The following is a 20,154-nucleotide window of genomic DNA, read 5'->3' as shown; positions in this document are numbered from 1 at the left end:
ATAGTTCATTTTTTGCCCTGGCTTCCCTTGCCTTTGGCGATGTTTCTAGGAAGAAGTTGCTGTGGCTGAGGTCCAAGAGGTTGCTGCCTGTGTTCTCCTTTAGGATTTTGATGGAGTCCTGTCTAACGTTTAGGTCTTTCGACCATTTGGAGTCTATTTTTGTGTGTGGTGTAAGGAAATGGTCCAATTTCATTCTCCTACATGTGGCTGTCCAATTTTCCCAACACCATTTGTTGAAGAGACTGTCTTTTTTCCATTGGACATTCTTTCCTGCTTTGTCGAAGATGAGTTGACCGTAGAGTTGAGAGTCCATTTCTGGGCTCTCGATTCTGTTCCATTGATCTATGTGTCTGTTTTTGTGCCAGTCCCATACTGTCTTGATGATGACAGCTTTGTAATAGAGCTAGAAGTCCGGAATTGTGATGCCACCAGCTTTGCTTTTCTTTTTCAATATTCCTCTGGCTATTTGGGGTCTCTTCTTGTTCCATACAAATTTTAGGATTATTTGTTCCATTTCTTTGAAAAAGGTGGATGGTATTTTGATGGGGATTGCATTGAATGTGTAGATTGCTCTAGGTAGCACTGACATCTTCACAATATTTGTTCTTCCAATCCATGAGCGTGGAACGTTTTTCCATTTCTTTGTGTCTTCTTCAATTTCTTTCATGAGTATTTTATAGTTTTCTGAGTACAGATCCTTTGCCTCTTTGGCTAAATTTATTCCTAGGTATCTTATGGTCTTGGGTGCAATTGTAAATGGGATTGACTCCTTGATTTGTCTCTCTTCTGTCTTGTTGTTGGTGTATAGGAATGCCACTGATTTCTGTGCATTGATTTTATAGCCTCCTACTTTACTGAATTCCTGTATGAGTTCCGGCAGTTTTGGGGTGGAGTCTTTTGGGTTTTCCACATACAGTATCATATCATCTGCAAAGAGTGAGAGTTTGACTTCCTCCTTGCCAATTTGGATGCCTTTGATTTCTTTTTGTTGTCTGATTGCTGTGGCTAGGACTTCTAATACTATGTTGAATAGCAGTGGTGAGAGTGGACATCCCTGACGCGTTCCTGACCTTAGGGGAAAAGCTCTCAGCTTTTCCCCATTGAGAATGATATTCGCTGTAGGTTTTTCATAGATGGCTTTTATGATATTGAGGTATATACCCTCTATCCCTATACTCTGAAGAGTTTTGATCAAGAAAGGATGCTGTACTTTGTCAAATGCTTTTTCTGCACCTATTGAGAGGATCATATGATTCTTGTTCTTTCTTTTGTTAATGTATTGTATCACGTTGATTGATTTGCGGATGCTGAACCAGCCTTGCAGCCCAGGGATAAATCCCACTTGGTCGTGGTGAATAATCCGTTTAATGTACTGTTGGATCCTATTGGCTAGTATTTTGGTGAGAATTTTTGCATCCATGTTCATCAAGGATATTGGTCTGGAATTCTCCTTTTTGATGGGGTCTTTGTCTGGTTTTGGGATCAAGGTAATGGTGGCCTCATAAAATGAGTTTGGAAGTTTTCCTTCCATTTCTATTTTTTGGAACAGTTTCAGGAGAATAGGTATTAATTCTTCTTTAAATGTCTGGTAGAATTCCCCTGGGAAGCCATCTGGCCCTGGGCTTTTGTTTCTTGGGAGATTTTTGATGACTGCTTCAATTTCCTTAGTGGTTATAGGTCTGTTCAGGTTTTCTATTTCTTCCTGGTTCAATTTTGGTAGTTGGTACATCTCTAGGAATGCATCCATTTCTTCCAGGTTATCTAATTTGCTGGCATAGAGTTGCTCCTAATATGTTCTTATAATTGTTTGTATTTCTTTGGTGTTGGTTGTGATCTCTCCTCTTTCATTCATGATTTTGTTGATTTGGGTCATTTCTCTTTTCTTTTTGATAAGTCTGGACAGGGGTTTATCAATCTTGTTAATTCTTTCAAAGAACCAGCTCCTAGTTTCATTGATCTGTTCTACTGTTCTGCCACTTACCAGCTGTATGACCTTGGGCAAGATTTTTCATCTTTTTGGTATTCAGTTTCTTCATCTGTAAAATGGGAATTTTAAGAGTAATTTCTACATAGGGTTGCTGTGAAAACTAAATGAGATGAAGCTTTGAGAGCACTTAGAACAGAGCTAGTATACAGAAAGTGCTCAATATATGTTAGCTATTGTTATAAATCACTATCTCTGTAACCTCAGAGTGAAGCACAGAGTAGTTATCAGTAAAATCTACTGAGTGAATAAATGAATGAATACATGAATACACGAATAAAAGTAAAAGGCCTGGATATAAGACCCTGTGCCCTACTGACAATGCTAGATGCCAATGTGAACAGCTTTGCATTGAAAATACATGTTCATTGGAAAACCGTGCTCCCCTAGGAGAAAGTTTCTGCCCTTGAGGAGCTGTATATAATACCATATTCCTCTCTGGGGGCATAAATTGTTGTTTGGAGATTGTCCCACAGTTTGTCTCTTCTATGCTTCTAGTCTCTACAATAATTATTGGAAATGAAAATCTAGACTTGTGCCTTTCACTCTATCCTTACCTTCCTATGGACTGCCAAGAAACTCTATTTCCATTGGGCTTTGCTCTCTCCCTTTGTTACAGTGAAAGTCATTGATTGAAAGATTGGCAAATACTTGGAAATCAAGGGGGGAAAAGATGAGATAAAAATGCCATGTTCTGTTCAGGTTCACTTTTCTGATTCCTCACCATTGCCACCCCCAACAATTTGAGGGTTCACTGGGTCCATGGCATTTATTAAAATGAGCATAAAATAAACAGGTAGAACTTGAAACAAAAGGAAGTGAGATAGATGGTTTTCTAGTGCAGTGATATGTATTATTATCATCTGAAATCACGTATGGCTTTTGTTGGAACAAGACACTCAGTATATTGCTTGATATATAGTAGGTGCCTATCACATTCCTAGTTCAACCTGGAAAAGTGACCGATCAGGCCCTGCCACAGGAACCCTGCCTGAACTTTGGTGCAAGTACCATTTATAGTCACCACCAGTAGGCTCTTGAAGCCAATAGGAACATGAGAGGTTAGTTGGGCCAACTTTTCCTTTGTATATGTCCAGTGATAGGGGGCTCACTACTTTATAATTGTTGCAATGTTCTTATTGATTCTATGATCTTTGAATGCTCTGAAAAACTCTGACTGCTGCATCAATGACAGATCGGTACTAGAACCCAAAACTCTCTATAAATCAGACTAGGGTACTGTCCATTGTAGTACCCTTGGAATTATAAAGCTATATTTATTCAGAGGTGTTGAGAAAAGAACTTTCCTAAGTAGCAGGTGACCTGGGTCCACATCTGAGCTCTGCCATTGACTTACTGTGTATAATTGGGGTAATCCCTTCCTTATGTGGCCCTCGGATTCCCTTTTTGCACAATGACAGTCTCAAACTGGATGATCTGCTAGATTCTTCCAGCTCACATATTCTAGCATCCTGTAATGAGGTCTAATCAAGATCTCATAATACAGTGGTTCTCAAAGTGGCCCAAGAATCCCTACGGATAACTGACACCCTTTCCAAGGTTCAGTGAGGTCTTCCTTTTCAAACTATATATCTGTGGGAGGAAGTATGCTTTTCATATACTTCAACCAAAACAGCATATCACAGCAGACTGAATGTAGGAGCATCTATGAGAATGCAGTTCTCCTCTATTAAGACAGACATTAAAGAGAATATCAAAAAATGTGAAACCATGCCCCTCTTCTCAGTCAATTTATCTTAGCTATAGAAAATATTATTATTTATAAACTATACTAAAAGCATGTTCTAGAGACAGGGAGGAAGATGGTAGTGGAGTAGGAGGACCCTAGGCTTGCCTCGTCCCATGAATACAGCTAGATAACTAACAAATCATCCTAAGTACCCCAGAAATCAACCTGAAGACTGACAGAACAAACTCCACAACTAAAAAGAGAAGAAGCCACATCTAAGAAGGTAGGAAGTGTTGGAGATGTGATTTAGAGGAGAAATGGATCCTGGCTGCTACAGAGGAGAGGGAGGTGGTGGAGAAGGGCAAATGAGAAAGAGGAGCACACAGGGGATCCCACAAAGAGAACATTTTCCCATAGCCACTGGCTTGGAAAATGAGAGTGGCTGAATCTTGTAAGTTCTTGCAGCCAGTGGGGCTTAAAGCCTGGAGTTTTAAAAGTCAGTGGGCTTGGCTGGGTTAGAGCCCAGAGACTACTGTGCTGCTCTTGGAGAGAAGGCAGCAAACAAACCAGGGACAGACAGTGTGGAAACAGTGATCTGAAGACTGCCTGGGGTACACAGCGGGGAGAGTATTTGCTCTTCTCAGAGGGAGTCCATGAGAATCAGCATTCACAGAGACACCACTCCAGGAACAAAGGAGCTGACTGGCAACATTTCCATCCCCCGCCTCTCAACATAAACACAGAGCCACCTGCAGGAAGCAGCTCAGCATGGACAATGGCTGCCTAACGTGCTTGCACCAAGCTCCACCCCTGCCTGCGCTCTAGGAGGTCTCCCCGTCTTAGTCAAACTTGACTCAGTTTCAGTGAGGTGGACCCCTCACTGAGAAGACCAACACAAACCCTTGTCCATACCACATCTCCCCAAAACAAAGTTTTGGAGGGCCTAGTTCCAGTGGAGGTGGTGACAGGTCTCATTTCACAAGCAGACCTGAGCACACCTAGTTAAAACTCAACCACAATCAGACCAGGGACCAAACACTTCCCACTGCAGGCAAGGAGAGCCTCTTCAGATGACTCTCCTGAAGGACAGGGCAGCCAAAACACAACAGCAGAGCACACACAACCACATTGGAGACACTTACTGAAACATCAAGTCCTGGGCACTACATGACCTTTCTTCCTAAGGCCAATACTTTCAGGAGCAGGAGACATAACTGGCTTTTCTAAAACAGAGAAGGCAGAGACTTAGACAAAATGTGAAGATGGAGGAATTTATCCTAAATGAAAGAACAAGATAAGTCCACGGCCAGGTATCTAAGTGAAACAGATATAAGTAACATGCCTGATGGACTATTTAAAGCAACAATCATAAGGATACTCACTGGGCTTGAGAAAAGAATTGAAAACATCAGTAAGACCCTTACCAAAGAAATTAAAGAGTTAAAAAGAATCAAAGAGGAAGAGTGCAATTAAGGAGATTAGAAACATGCTCAATGGAATGAATAGCAGGTGGGAAGAAGTAAAGGAACAAATTAATGACCTGGAAGACACAGTAACAGAAAACAATGAAGCTGAACAAAAGAGAGAAAGAAGAATTATAGAACACAAGAATAGACTTAGGGAGCTCAGTGACTTCACCAAATATAGTAATATTCCTATTGCAGGAGTCCCAGAAGAAGAGAGAGAAAAGAAGGAAGAAAATTTATTTGAGGAAATAATAGCTGAGAACTTCCCTAATTTGGGGGAAGGAAACAGACATCCAGATCCAGGAAGCAGAGAATTCTCATCAAAATCAACAAAAAGCAAATCCAGATAAAGACATATTGCAATTAAGTAGGCAAAATATAGCGATAAAGACAGTCTTAAAAGCAGCAAGACAAAAGAAGTCATTAACTTATAAGAGAAACCCCAGAAGGGGATTTTTTGCAGAAACTTTCCAACACAGAAGAGAGTGACATGATATATTCAAAGTGCTAAAAAGAAAAAAATTGCAGCCAAGAATAGTCTATCCAGCAAGGCTATCATTCAGAATTGGAGAGATAAAGAGTTTCCCAAACAAAAACTAAAGGAGTTTACGACCACAAACCAGCCCTGCAAGAAATATTAAAGGGGACACTTTAAGTGCAAAGAAGAGACCAAAAGTGAGAGTATAAAGGCAGGAAACACAAAAGCAGTAAAAATAAATATTTCTGTAAAAAAATCAGTCAAGGAACTCACAATAAAAGATATAAAATATAATATATATACCTAAAACGAGGAGAAGCATAAAAAATGGGTTCAAACTTAAATGACCATCAGCTTAATAGACTGCTATTTGCATAAAGATTAAATACAAACCTAATGGTAACCATATATCAAAAACCACTAATAAACATACAAAGAATAAAGAGAAAGAAATCCAAATATATCACTAAAGAAAATCAGCAAATCATGAAAGAAAGACAAGAAAGGATCAGAGAAAATCTCCAGAAACAACAACAAAACAAGGAACAAAATGGCACTAAATACAAATATATGAGTAATTACTCTGAATATAAATTGACTAAATGCTCCAATCAAAAGACATAGGGTGGCAGAATAGATAAAAAAACAAGCCCACAAGAGACTCATTTTAAACAAAAAGACACCTGAAGATTGAAATTGAGGGGATGGTGAAACATCTATCATGCAAATGGATGTCAAAAGAAAGCCAGAGTAGCAATACTTATATCAGACAAACTAGACTTTAAAACAAAGACTGTGACAAAAGACAAAGAAGGGCAGTATATAATAATAAAGGGGACAATCCAACAAGAAGATGCAACAGTTATAAATATTTATGCACCCAATGTGGGAGCACCCAAATATATCAATGTGGGAGCACCCAAATATATAAAACAATTAATAAGAAACATAAAAGAACTAAATTCATAACAGAACAATAACAGTAGGGGACTTTAAGACCCCACTCAAATCAATGGACAGATCATCTAAATAGAAAATCAAGAAAGAAACAAAGGCTTTGAATGACACACTGGAACAGATGGACTTAACAAATATATTCAGAACATTTCATCCTAAAACAGCAGAATACACATTCTTTTCAAGAGCACATGAAACATTCTCCAGAATAGACCACATATTAGGCCACAAAAAAGGCCTCAACAAACAGAAAAGTCATACCATGCATCTTTTCTGACCATAACGCTATGAAACTAGGAGTCAATCACAAGAAAAAATATGGAAAGACCACAGATACATGCAGGTTAAGTAACATGCTACTAAACAATGAATGGGTGAACCAGGAAATATAGAAACAAACAAAAAATACATGGAAAGAAATGAAAATGAAAACACGATGGTCCAAAATTTCCGGGATGCAGCAAAAGTGGTCCTAAGAGGGAAGTATATAGCAATACACACATACCTCAAGAAGCAAGAAAAATCTCAAACAAACGTACCTTACACCTAACAGAGAAAAACAACAACAAATGAAGCCTAAAGTCTGCAGAAGGAAGGAAATAGTAAAGATTAGAGCAGAAATGATATAGAAACTAAAAAACAAACAGCTGAACAGATCAATGAAACTGGGAGCTAGTTCTTTGAAAAAATTAAGAAAATTGATAAACCTCGAGCCAGACTTACCAAAAAGAAAAGAAAAAGGACTCTAATAAAGAAAATCACAAATGAGAGAGGAGAAATAATAGCCAACAGCACAGAAATACAAACAATTCTTTTTTTTTTTTTTTTAGATTTTATTTATTTATTTGAGAGACAGAGAGAATGAGAGAGAAAGCACATGAGATGGGGGGAGGGTCAGAGGGAGAAGCAGACTCCCTGCTGAGCAGGGAGCCCGATGCGGGACTCGATCCAGGGACTCCAGGATCATGACCTGAGCCGAAGACAGTCGCTTAACCAACTGAGCCACCCAGGCGCCCAGAAATACAAACAATTCTAAGAGAATATTATGAAAAATGATATGCTAACAAATTGGACAATGTGGAAGAAATGGATAAATTCCTAGAAACATATAAACTACCAAAACAAACAGGGAGAAATAGAAAACTTGAACAGATAACCAGCAAAGAAATTTAATCAGTAATCAAAAATCTCCCAACAAACCAAAGCCCAGGGCCAGATGGCTTCACAGGCCAATTCTACCAAACATTTAAAGAAGAGTTAATACCTATTCTTCTCAAACTATTCCAAAAACTAAAAAAAAAGGAGGGAAAACTTCCAATATCATTCGATGAGGTCAACATTACCATGATACCAAAACCAGATAAAGACACCACACAAAAAAAAGAGACTGTAGGGCAATATCTCTGATGAACATAGATGCAAAAATCCTCAACAGAATACCACCAAACTTAATCCAAGAATACATTAAAAAAATATTCACCAGAATCGAGTGGCGTTTATTCCTGGGTTGCAGGCATCCTTCAATATTTGCAAACCAATCAATGTGATACATCACATTAATAAAAGAAAGGATAAAAACCATATGATCACTTCAGTATGTGCAGAAAAAGCACTCAACAAAGTAAAACATCGATTCATGATAAAAACTCTTAACAAAGTAGGTTTAGAGGGAACATCCACAACATAATAAAGGCCATCTATGAAAAACCGTCACCTAGCATCAGGTCAGGAACAAAACAAGGATGTCTACTCTCACCACATTTATTCAACAGAGTACTGGAAGTTCTAGCCACAGTAATCATAGAACAAAAAGAAATAAAAGGCATCCAAATTAGCAAGGAAGAAGTGAAACTCACTATTTGCAGATGACATGATACTATATATAGAAAACCCAAAAGACTCCATCAAAAAATTACTAGAACTGATACACAAATTCAATAACGTCACAGGATACAAAATCAGTGTACAGAAATCTGTTGCATTTCCATACACCAATAATGAAGCAGCAGAAAGAGAAATTAAGGATTCGATCCCATTTACAATTCACCAAAAACAATAAGATACCTGGGAAGAAACCTAACTAAAGAGTTGAAAGCCCTGTACTCTGATAATTATAAAACAACTAATGAAAGACATTGAAGATGACACAAAGAAATGGAACAGCATTCCATGCTCATGATTTGAAAGAACAAATATGTTTAAAATATCTATACTACCCAAAGCAATCTACATATTTAAGATAGTTCTTATCAAAATATCAACAGTACTTTTCACAGAGCTAGAACAAACAATCCTAAAATTTCTATGGAACCACAAAATACCCTGAATAGCCAAAGCAATCTTGAAAAAGAAAAGCAGAGCTGGAGGCATCACAATTCTGGACTTCAAGTCATATTACAAAGCTGTAATAATCAAAACAGTATGGTTCTGGCACAAAAAATAGACACATAGACCAATAGAACAGAATAGAAAACCCAGAAATGAACCTACAACCATATGATCAATGAATCTTCGACAGAACAAGAAAGAATATCCAATGGGAAGACAGTCTCTTCAACAAATGGTTTGGGGCAAACTGGATGGCAACATGCAAAAGAATGAAGCTAGACAGCTTTCTTACACCATAGATAAAAATAAATTCAAAGTGGGTTAGAGACCTAAATGTGAGACCTGAAACCATAAAAATCCTAGAGAGAGCATAGGCAGTAAGGTCTCTGACATCAGCCATAGCAGCATTTTCTTTTTTTAGATATGTCTCCTGAGCAAGGGAAATAAGAGTAAAAATAAACTGCACAGCATAGAAAGCAATCATCAAAACTAAAAGGCAACCTGCAGAATGAGAGAAGATATTTGCAAATGACATATCCAATAATAAAGGGTTAGTATCCAATGTATATAAGGAACTTATACAAATCACCCAAGAAACAAATAATCCAATTAAAATGAGCAGAAGAAATGAACAGACATTTCCCAAAGAAGACATCCAGATGGCCAACAGCCACATGAAACAATGCTCAACATCACTCATCATCAGGGAAATGCAAATCAAAACTACACCGCAATATCACCTCACACCTGTCAGAATGGCTAAAATGAACAACACAAGAAACAACAGGTATTGGCAAGGATGTGGAGAAAGGGGAACCCTCTTGTATTGTTAGAATGCAAAGTGGTGCAGTCACTCTGCAAAACAGTATGGAGGTTCCTCAAAAGGTGGAAAATAGAATTACCTTATGATCCAGCAATCACACCCCTGGGTATTTACCCAAGGAATACAAAAATACTAATTTAAAGAGATACCTGAACCCCTATGTTTATAGCAGCATTATTTACAATAGTCAAGATGTGGAAGCAGCTCAAGTGTCCATTAATTGATGAATGGATAAAGAAGGGGCGTATATATACAATGGAATATTATTCAACCATTAAAAATAATGAAATATTGCCATATACAAGGACATGGATAGAGCTAGGGTATAATGCTAAGCAAAATAAGTCAGTCAGAGAAAGACAAATACCATACGATTTCACTCATATGTGGAATTTAAGAAATGAAACAAATGAACAAAAGGAAAAAAGAAGAGAGAAAGACAAACCAAGAAACAGACTCCTACCTCTAGGGCATAAACTGATGGTTGCCAGAGGGGAGGGGGTGGGGGCTGGGGGAAATAGGTGATGGGGATGAAGGAGGAGGGCACTTGTGATGAGCACCAGGTGATGCACGGAAGTGTTGAGTCACTAAATTGTACACCTGAAACTAATACAACACTGTATGTTAACTAACTGGAATTAAACTAAAATGAAATAAAATACAGACGTGTTCTAAAATATGTCATTATGTTAACATGTCTAAATTGTAAGCATGTTTTTTGAATGAATAAAATCAATGAGTATTCATTAAATGTCTCAGTTTTAATTTCTAATATGGTAAATATCCATAGATATAGCCCACATAAATAAAATTTCTGGTCTTTAATAACTTTTAATAGTGGAAAGGTGTCTGGAGAGCAATCAAGCTTGAGAACCGCTGTTCTGGTATGTCTCTGACTTCCTGTCTTCATTTGGTACAGGCTTCTCCTTCCAGTGGTTCCAACTGTGATCTGCGCAATATCTGGCAGAAGGATGGACACAGTTACCCTGAGAGGAAGGCCATTCTTCCTAACTCACAGGTCTCAACCGTACCAAGATTCTTCTTCTCCTTCACCTGGGTTCCTTGGCATGGACTGGTGATTCTGGCCTTAAACAAGACACCCTATCACAGGCAGTGCCAGTTCCTGGGTAAGGAAATAAAGCAGCTGGCCTGGTGAATGTTAATGTGATAGATAGCCCCCCCACACACACACCTGCTTGTTCCCTTGCCCTAAGTGCTGCACTTCCTATACAGCCAACCCCCTTCCCTGACTTTCCTCCCAACCACCACCCTCTACCCACCATCAAGGAAAGCAGGCTTCATGTCTGTTATTCTGATCTTGGGAGGTATTCGGTGTGAGGCAAGGGAAGCGCTCACAGATTCAGAGTCCTTATGGAGTGTCGGAGGCAGAAAGAAGAAAGAGAGGAGGGAGAATTCATGTTAACTGAGAGAACCCACAACATTTTCAGGTTCTTCATGTCCCTCCTTCCTTAATGACAAGGCTGGGAGGTGAGTAAATATCTTTATCTTCCTCCCCATGTTACAGCCAGGGAAACAGAGTCCTAGAGATAAAGTGACTTGCCTTAGGTGGTTACACAGTCAAAAAGTGCCTGGGCTTGGATCGGAACTCAGGTCTGGATGATGCCAAATCAATGCTCCTTCTGCTTTACCAGAAGCAGGGAGAGTCAGGAACACCCAGGACAGGAAGAGAGAAAAAGGGAACTAATATCTATTGAACACTTACTATGTGCTGAGCATGCTAAGTATAAATGGATGTTACCTCATTGACTCCCAGCAGTGGTCCCCTTATGTAAACAGTGAATCCACAGTTTACAGATGAGGCACCAGGCTGCGAGAAGTGAAGTGCGTTTCCTAAGGGAACCCTGCTAAAAGGTAACAGAGCCAGCATTCAAATCTAAGACTGTCTGGTCCCAAAGCCTTAGCTTCTTCAGTAATAACAAATAACATCTATTGAGAATTTACTTTATGCCAGGCACGATACTAAACCTATGCTAAATGCTTTAACTCATTTAATTTAAACCTCCCAACTAGCTGGGTGCTATTATTATTCCCCATTTTACAGATGGGAAAACTAAGGCCACAGCAAGCCCGAGGTCACCCATTTAGAAAGTAACAAAGCTGGGATTTGAATCCAGGCAGTCTACCTCCAGAGTTCATGGGCTTATTACTGTTTTCTAATATCCTCAAGGCTAAACTGGTGTGAGAAGCCTGGAACTGAAACCATTCTCCTGGTCTCTCCGGTCAGTGTATTGTGCACTCTCACCTCTAGAGTGAATGGCCAAAGCCACCTCCTCGCAGTGGCCTGAATCTAAAGAAGGAGATGGACTCCAGAGGTCATGGGGCCATCCTAGGAGGTCTGTTCTCCTGCCATAGAGCCTCTCCTCCAACAGTTGTTTCATGGTTCTCCATCTTCAGGTCTCTGGCTGTGGGGGAAGAGGGCATATACTCAAAGGAGGGAACACTACTCTGCTCTGCGTCTTCATGTTACCCTTCTGCCCCATACAGGGGGCTTTGCCTTATAAGACTGTGTCCAGCTGGAGGTGAGTGGGAAGGAGCCACTTGTCTTATCTATGGCTGACTGTCATCCTGACAGGGCCCAACAGAACAGACCATCTGAGGCACCCCAGAGGTCAGGGCTAGAGAGAAGATGAGAGATCAGTTATCGTAAGCTCCCCAGGAGACAAATGGGGAAACAGAGGGCCACAGAGTAAATTGTAAGCAGAGCTGGAAAGATTCTCACAGACTCTAGGGACAAACCTCTGGACCAAACCAGTAATGAAGAAAGTCCTCAAAGAAGCAGAGGCATCCTCAAAGGGTCCCAGGATTTGGTCCTTTGCCTGACCAGCTGGGGTCTCTGAAAGGGAAGTGAGGCCAGGGGGAGTAAGTTATTCTGGGCCTTGTGATGACACATGCCCCGAGAGACTCACGCCTGGCCCTTTGCCATGGGGTTCCTAGGAGGCTTTTGGCTGCCAGCCACAGCACCCTGCCTGCTGAGGCTTGGGGGAGGGGAGAATCACTGCTTCTTAATGGCTTCCTGCCCATAAAACCTCTAGAACTGCCTAGTGCTAACTTTATTTTTGCTGAAAGAACTGACTTCAGTGTTTCCAGGAGGTTCAAGTTCAGATTCCAGGCTGAACAGAAACCTGAGCATTCTAGGCTGAACAGATCCAGAAGTTCAGCCTGGAATGCTCAGGTTTCTGAGCATGGGACTAGATAAAGGAGGAAAGCTATCATCTCCTCAGATGTTCAGAAAATGGCATCCACCCAGGTTATCTGAGGCGGGCAAGAGTTATGATGCCCTGAGGCAGGCAAATCAATGAAATGGCCTTTGTGGGCTCAGATTGGCTTTGGAACATTACCTGACCTCTTATGGGCCACACAGGAGTTCTGAGAGGAGCTGTAATTGTTGTCCAGAATGCAGTTTCTTCTAGACTTGCCCTGTACCTAACTCCAAACAGGAGTCATACATACTTGAGACGTAGACACCTGTGACCCTGCCTGTCATTGCACAGCCAGGAAAACTGAGGTCCAGAAAGGAAGGTGCCTCCCCAAGGTGCCAGAGTGATTCACGATTCTTAACTTTAAAGTGGGGGTTGGAGAATGACCCAGTGACCAAGGGCCCAGAGTCTCATGTCTGAGAAAGTTCCCCAGGCTCATAGCTTTTCTGCTTCCACCAACCGCCTTCACACTTGGCCTAGGTCCTGCCTGGGTTGAAAGTTCCCCTTGCTGCGCTCTCTTTCCACAGCACCTGTGTGGTCTTGGTTGTCCCCAGTGGCCCCCAGGGAGAGCTGGTGTGTCATTCAGCAGGAGGCAAGAAGGAATGCATGCCAGAGTGCCGGTGGCAGAGTGACGGGTGAGCCGGCAGGCAGGCCGGACTCTCCAAGCCTGGGAACTGTAATGTTCAAGGAATTTCAACTGGCATTGCTCTCCACTCCCAGCCAACTGGTTAACGGTGCCGAGTTTGAATCAGTGACCCGCCTCCTGGTCCCTCCTCCTTAGCTAGCCTCTCTCTCCCTCCCTCCTTCCCTCCCTCCCTTCCTACTTCCCTCCCTGGGGCCCTCTGGGAGGCGCCTGAAGAGGAGGCAAACTGAGCTCAGGCCAGGCTGCTCTGTGCGTCTCCCCTCACTGGTGTGCCCGGTGCGGCTGATGGAGCACAGGGCCAGGGCTGATTCTCACGGAGGCCCGCATCCTCTCTAGTCTAGTCCCTAGAGAGAAAGAGGCCTGTGCCCGGCAGAACTCTGCCTGACCCTGCCAGCTCCCTGCACCCCACCATGCCTCTGCTGGACGTTTTCTGGGCTTGCTTCAGGAAAGTGAAGGTAAGTGGCTGCCCAGACCCAGCCCACTCCACTCAGAAGGGCTCAGAGGGGACAGAGGCAGCCGGGGACCACTGTGTGCCAGGTGGAAGGCAGATGGGCTTCTGAGACTACCTTGGAGCTAGAAAGAATTGGATTCAAGTCTTGCTTTTGTCACTTAACCAGCTCTGTAAATGTCTGCTGCTTTCCCATAAAAATAAGTAGGCTAGCTGCCTATCATAAAACTTGCCTCCATTGCTTCCCAGGCCTTGCCACAAAGGCAAGATTCTTAGCCCCTTTGAGCCTCAGTTTCCTCAGCTTTAAAATGAAGACAGTAGGGGTACCAACCTCAATAAGGCGATGAGGTTGGTATTTTTGTTTACATACTAAATGTTTGCAAATAAAAGAGATAATGTGTGTTAAGTTCCTAGCGTGATGTCTTGCATAGAGCATCCATCTGAGTAACAGTAACTATTATTATGATTACTATTACTAGTTTCCATCAACATATATCAAGCTCTGTGCTAGGCACCATAGGAGTTACATGAAGACAAAAAGGGACATGGCTTCTGTCCTCAAAGAGGAGGTAGGAAAAGTGACAGATCTTTATCAAGCACCTACTATATGCTAGATACTATGCTAGATGGTCGGTAAATACTTGTTGAATGCCTACTATATCTTGGACATGGGGAATACATGAGCACAACAGGACCCACAAGGATGTGCAGGGCATAATTTCTGCTCTCAAGATCCTAGAAATTGATATTTATTTAGTATCTGCTATGTATCAGACAGAGGCACTTTCAGTTCATTAACTGTGGTGGTAATCTTTACCAAAACCCACTGTTTTCCTGTTTTTATAGATGCGGAAGGGACACTGTAAAAGATTAAGGAAGGTCACTCAGATATGCCTGGCAGAGTTGGGATCTGAACTCCTAAGTCCATAACTCTCTTGACACTATGTGGCGTCCCACAGTTTAATTCAGTAGGGAAACTTTTAAATAACTAGCCTGATTGTAAAACAGGACGAAGAGAAGGCTGGGACCCTTGGAAGGAAAAATCACTTCCACCAGAAGGGACTTGGAAAGGTTTCACCGGAGGTCACATTTGGGCTGGGCCTGAGGCTTGAAGGAAGACTTTGTCAGTCCAAAAAGCGGGGAAGGGCATTCCAGGCGTGCCTGGCAGAGTTGGGGGGGCGGGGTGCCTCCAGTACAGGGTCTGAGGGAAGAGATGCTAGAGAGGGGGGAATGGGGCTGCCTCCCATAGGGTCTGCAACTGATCCATGGGGCTGTGGTCTTTACCTAGTGGGGGTCCTAAATGAGATTCTCACCCATCTGCAGTGAAATGGGAGAAAAGTGGGAATAATGTAGTACAATTTTCAGAAAGCTAAATTAATTCAATTCAAAAGACTATTCTTTATTTGGAGATTATTACGTCTTTCCAATGAGGTGGGGTTCAAGAGTAAGAGACTTTAAAAATATCTGTCCTCAGCAAAATAAAAAGTTTGCAGTGCTCTGTTCCCTTATGTATTTATTTAAAAATTGTCTTTCTCATCTGTGAAATTCCAAAGTCCAGAGACTGTTGTTTTAGGGGATCAGGAGGAATTCAGTGAAGTAGGGATATAATTCAGTGGACACTTTTAAGAAATGCACTCCAGCAGCCTTCCACTCCGGTGTGGAAGGGCCCAAGTGGTGATGCTGAGGCCAGGAAGGTGGCTGCGATGGCAATGAGGCTGGGTGGGGAGGAGATGATGGGAGATGGATCTAATGATAAGGACAAGGCAACAGGGAAGCAAAAATATCTGTGAGATTTGACACCTGATTGGCACCACTGTCCTCTACTCCGGCTAACCATTCTGGGTGCTTGGCAGGGATTGGAATCACTTTGCATTCATTACCTCAGTCTCTCAGACTCCCAGCAAACACTCCCTGCCCATTTCAGCCTCTTAGAAATTGTTAGGGCAGGAGAATCCACCCCCAGAAGGCTTGGAGACCTCTATCCCAGTCCTAGACACTGGCATACACACACACACACACACACACACACACACACATTCTCTCATGCATTTCCACAAACACAGGATGTACACATGTGTATATGTTTATAGTTACACACTCAGGTGCATAGACACACCATTCAAGTGTGCACACACATGCATTTCAGGACAAACACATGCACATGCACATGCACATACAGCGTACATCCACTATCATGTAAACTCACGCATGTATGCCTGCATACACATACAGAGACAGGCACACATGTACACAAATAGATACCGTCCCATGCACATGCATGCAGACACACACAGACCTAGGCACATACACCAAATCACGTAGGTATACAAAATCATGCACATGGCACAAAGGTACATATGCATGCCCTCCCACACACAGGGCTGTGGCAGATGTGAATCAACACATGGTTATATCTCAGGGCTAAGAGGCAGCCTGACAGACCCACATACATGCTACTTTTCCAATGCTACTGCTTTGAGGTCCTGGTCAGAGAGGCAGGCCTTCTGGGCTACTCTGAGTCACCCTCCCTTTCTGAGCCAGGCCCCCTTGTGAGCAGTTGCCTGACTGTGGGAGAGCTGAGTGCAGAGAGGGGCAGGTTGTAGCAGAGTCTGCCATAGCTGAAAGGGATCTTTTAGATCATCTCATTCAACCTTCTTGTGGTCCTAATGGAGAAACCGAGCCCCCTACCATCCCATACTATATGGTGCTCTCCATCAGCTGAAGAGGTGTGAAGGGGGGGGAAGCAGAGAAACGTAGGTTTGAATTCCACCCCCCTGATACACACACACACACACACACACACACACACACACTAGCTGTGTGCTTTTGAGCAAGTCCTCTCTGAGCCTCCGTTTTCTTATCTAAAAAAATGATACTAATCAGTGCCTGCCTCACAGAGATGTCATGAGGATTTGGGGAGTTGGTGTCTTTAAGGTGCTTGGCATGGAGTAGGTAGGTGGTCAACACATGACTTGTTGGAAATAGGTTTCCAAATGACACACAGTGGGGGGGGGCACCAGGCAAAGAACAAGGATTATTCCATATTTGGAAACTCCAGGGTTGAGAGCTCAGGTCTTATCTGCTCCTTAGCCACAATTTCCCTTCAGCACTCTATACTCTGGCCCTGCGTGAATCTAGGACCAGAAGCAACCCATTTGGGAGCTGAAGAGTGCTACCTCAGAAGCCAGGGATACTGAGAAGGTAGCAAGATGCCAGGCCAGGGCCCAGGACTGCTTGAGCTGCACTGGGGTTAGGGGCAGCCAAGGGATAAGACCTTCGGATGTGAGATGAACCCAGTATAAATAGTTTCATATGTGGCTGATGTGTCTTCCCCACAGGCTGGCAGGGGCCAGAAAGGTATCAATGGGCTCTTACCAAAACCGAGCATGCATATGGGTCCGCACTCCAGCCTCACACTCAAACATGCACACACACAGGACTCCTTCGATGTGTCCTTTTGCTCCCTTCCAGCACTTAGCATGGTGTTAATGCACATAACAAGTGACCAGAATTTGGATCCTCTTTCATGGAACTCTCTTTGTATCAGGTGGGCATATCTGTTCCTGGAGGGCACTGACCTGGAAGGTGGAGAATCTGGCTGGAGCTCTATCTAAGCCATGACCTCTAGGTGACTTTGAGAGGGTCAATACTCCCTGCTGTCTTTCAATTCTTTTCTCTTATACCAGATAGTCATACAATGTCAGAGATGGAAAGGCCCATAGAGGTCACCTGTTCCTCCCCCTTCCCTCCCTCTAAACTATGGATGAGGCCCAAAGATGGAAAGAGCTGTGCCCAAGGTCACAGGTGGGGCAGTCAGGACACAGCCGGGTCCACACATGGTCTATGTAATAGACCATAATCTCCTTCCTTCCCTGTGGCCAAATCCAAACACAACTTGTCTGCAGTAGAATCCAAGGGCAATATCAGGTGGGACTTTAACACACGTGTCACATATAACCACACATGGTAATAACCCTGTCTCACTTACTTGCAGAGCTTCTATGGGAGGCAAAGCAAATTATGGAGAGAAAAGTCCTTTGTAAGCTGGGAAGCCTCAGAGAGTTTAACCATCCAGTCATGGTCCAACAAGGGACACCACACTTTTCCCCAGTCACTATATTCACATACTTAGTCATGCATATCAGTGCATATGTGCACAAGGGCTCTCCTGATTCACCCAAGGACATATTCTCAAGCACTGTCTCCTATGAATTCACTGCCACAGTGTGCATGGGACTTGTATGTGGCTGTTCTTATACCTGGCTCCTAGGCACCTGTTCATATGGGTGTGTGTGCTTTCACACTCCCTCCGCCCGCTCATATTTATGTACATATATACACTCATGTGAGCACACATACTCATGCGTGCTTCTTCACCCCTGGGGCTCTTTCTGTCCCCAGGCGAACTCACAACTTCGCAGTCTTTGTCCAGAATCAGCCTGGCAGGATATAGGGTGAAAGTGTGATGGTAACTGGGTGATTCAGCAGTTGTACTCCCAGCCTCCAGGATGTCTCTACTTTTCCAGGCCTTGGCCCTTATTGTCTCAAGCAAGACCCATTTTCCACATGTAGAGTGTATTCATTGTGAGAGGGGCAGGAAGGAGTGTAGAGAATTCAGGAGAGCATATGAGTGTATAGAAACTCTTAAATGCTTCTGGATGCCATTCCCACATTCCATGTAGGAGTCCTATCACATCTTGCCAAAAGGATGGCTAGACATTTTTGCATACCTCCAGTGATGTAGAGCTCACCACCTCCTCCAATAGCCTGTTTCTTTTTTTTTTAAGATTTATTTATTTATTTGAGAGAGAGAAAAGGGGGGCAGAGGGAGAGAGAGAGAGAGAGACAGAGTCCCAAGCTGACTCCCCACTGAGCATGGAGTCCAACACGGGGCTTAATCTCACAACTCCGAGATCATGACCTGAGTGAAAACCAAGAGCCAGATGCTTAACTGACTGCACCACCCAGGATACTGCCATGAGTCCCTTAACCAGTGTGTGTGTGTGTGTGTGTGTGTGTGTGTTGTGTGTGTGTAAGTGGTAGGTGTATACTTGTACATCTGAGACTTGTACATATGGTCCCCTCTCAATTACTGGACCCAAAGAAAGGAACTATGACATACTCTCCCAGGTCATGGAAAAACCACTTAGAGAGGACAGGGCAAGGTCTTATACCCCATAGAAGGAGTCTTCACCCTCAGGACCTCTCTTTGTAGTTCCACAGCTTAGTCAACTTGAGTGGTGGGCACTGGCTCCTGACATGGGTGAAAAATCCACACTATGGCTTCTCCTTGTGTGGCTAATTGTAAATTGCCTAGATGCTGGCATATGTCACAAATTTGTGAGGCCCAGGTCAATGGGCTGAAGTAAAAGAACAGGTGTGCTAATGTTATTGACAAAACATGGACTTAAAGAGAGTTTTGAGTAGGTTTCTTGGTGATCTAGAAAGCTTTCTGGGAGGAGTTTCCTGGCTCAGAACAGAAGGCAGCTGGGTGTGGCAGAAAGAACACTGGACATGGAGTCAGACTGGCTTGGATGTAGTGCACACCTCTGCCACATCTAAGCTGAGTGGTCTTGGGCAAGCCATCTTTCCTCAGTGGATAAGACTTAGTGGAATTGCCAAGGAAATAATGGATTTACAAGCCCAACACATGGTAGATGCACAATTGGATCAGAATCTGAAGAGATGATCTATGGAGAAAAGGAGGGAGGCTTCTTCAAGGAGGGGTAAGGTTGGAGACAGGAGAAAGAGGAGGCACAGAGAACCAGGGGACTTGCCCTGGATGTAGAAATTGGATGTGTACAGTTATGGGAGCAAGGGTCAAAATTAGAAACTTGCAAATTTGTGTGTGGGAGTTCGACTTTACTTAGTGTTCTCTTGATGCAGTGAAAAAACCAGGGTCCCTAGAGTAACAAAACAAGGAGTCAAGCCCTTCACTCTCTGAGCCACAACTTTCTAGCTGTGTGACTTTGAGAAAAGTACTTCACCCCTCTGAGCTTTAGTTTCCTGCTCTGTGAAATGGAGCTAATAATAGTACCCACTTCATAAAGTTGTTACGAGGCTTAACTGAGTTGACATGTATAAAACACCTGGCACCCAGTTAGTGAGTATTAACCATT

At 42.8% G+C, this 20,154-nt stretch overlaps 1 protein-coding gene across 1 annotated transcript in view; it reads left to right on the top strand.

The window, feature by feature from the left end:
• Positions 1-10,837: 10,837 nt before the first annotated feature.
• The window catches only part of STARD8 (StAR related lipid transfer domain containing 8), an 81,666-nt gene continuing 72,349 nt past the window's right edge, over positions 10,838-20,154 (top strand). Inside the window, exon 1 of the mRNA XM_088028762.1 lies at positions 10,838-10,853. The gene's annotated coding sequence lies outside the window, so the exon portion shown is untranslated. The remainder of the gene's footprint in view (positions 10,854-20,154) is intronic.

Source organism: Eumetopias jubatus, unplaced genomic scaffold (assembly GCF_037043125.1).
Source record: "Eumetopias jubatus isolate StellerSeaLion01/CBP00866 unplaced genomic scaffold, mEumJub1_p1.0 scaffold_11, whole genome shotgun sequence".
In the NCBI taxonomy this organism is placed as follows: Eukaryota; Metazoa; Chordata; class Mammalia; order Carnivora; family Otariidae; genus Eumetopias; species Eumetopias jubatus.
This window is presented reverse-complemented; position numbering and strand designations above follow the sequence as displayed.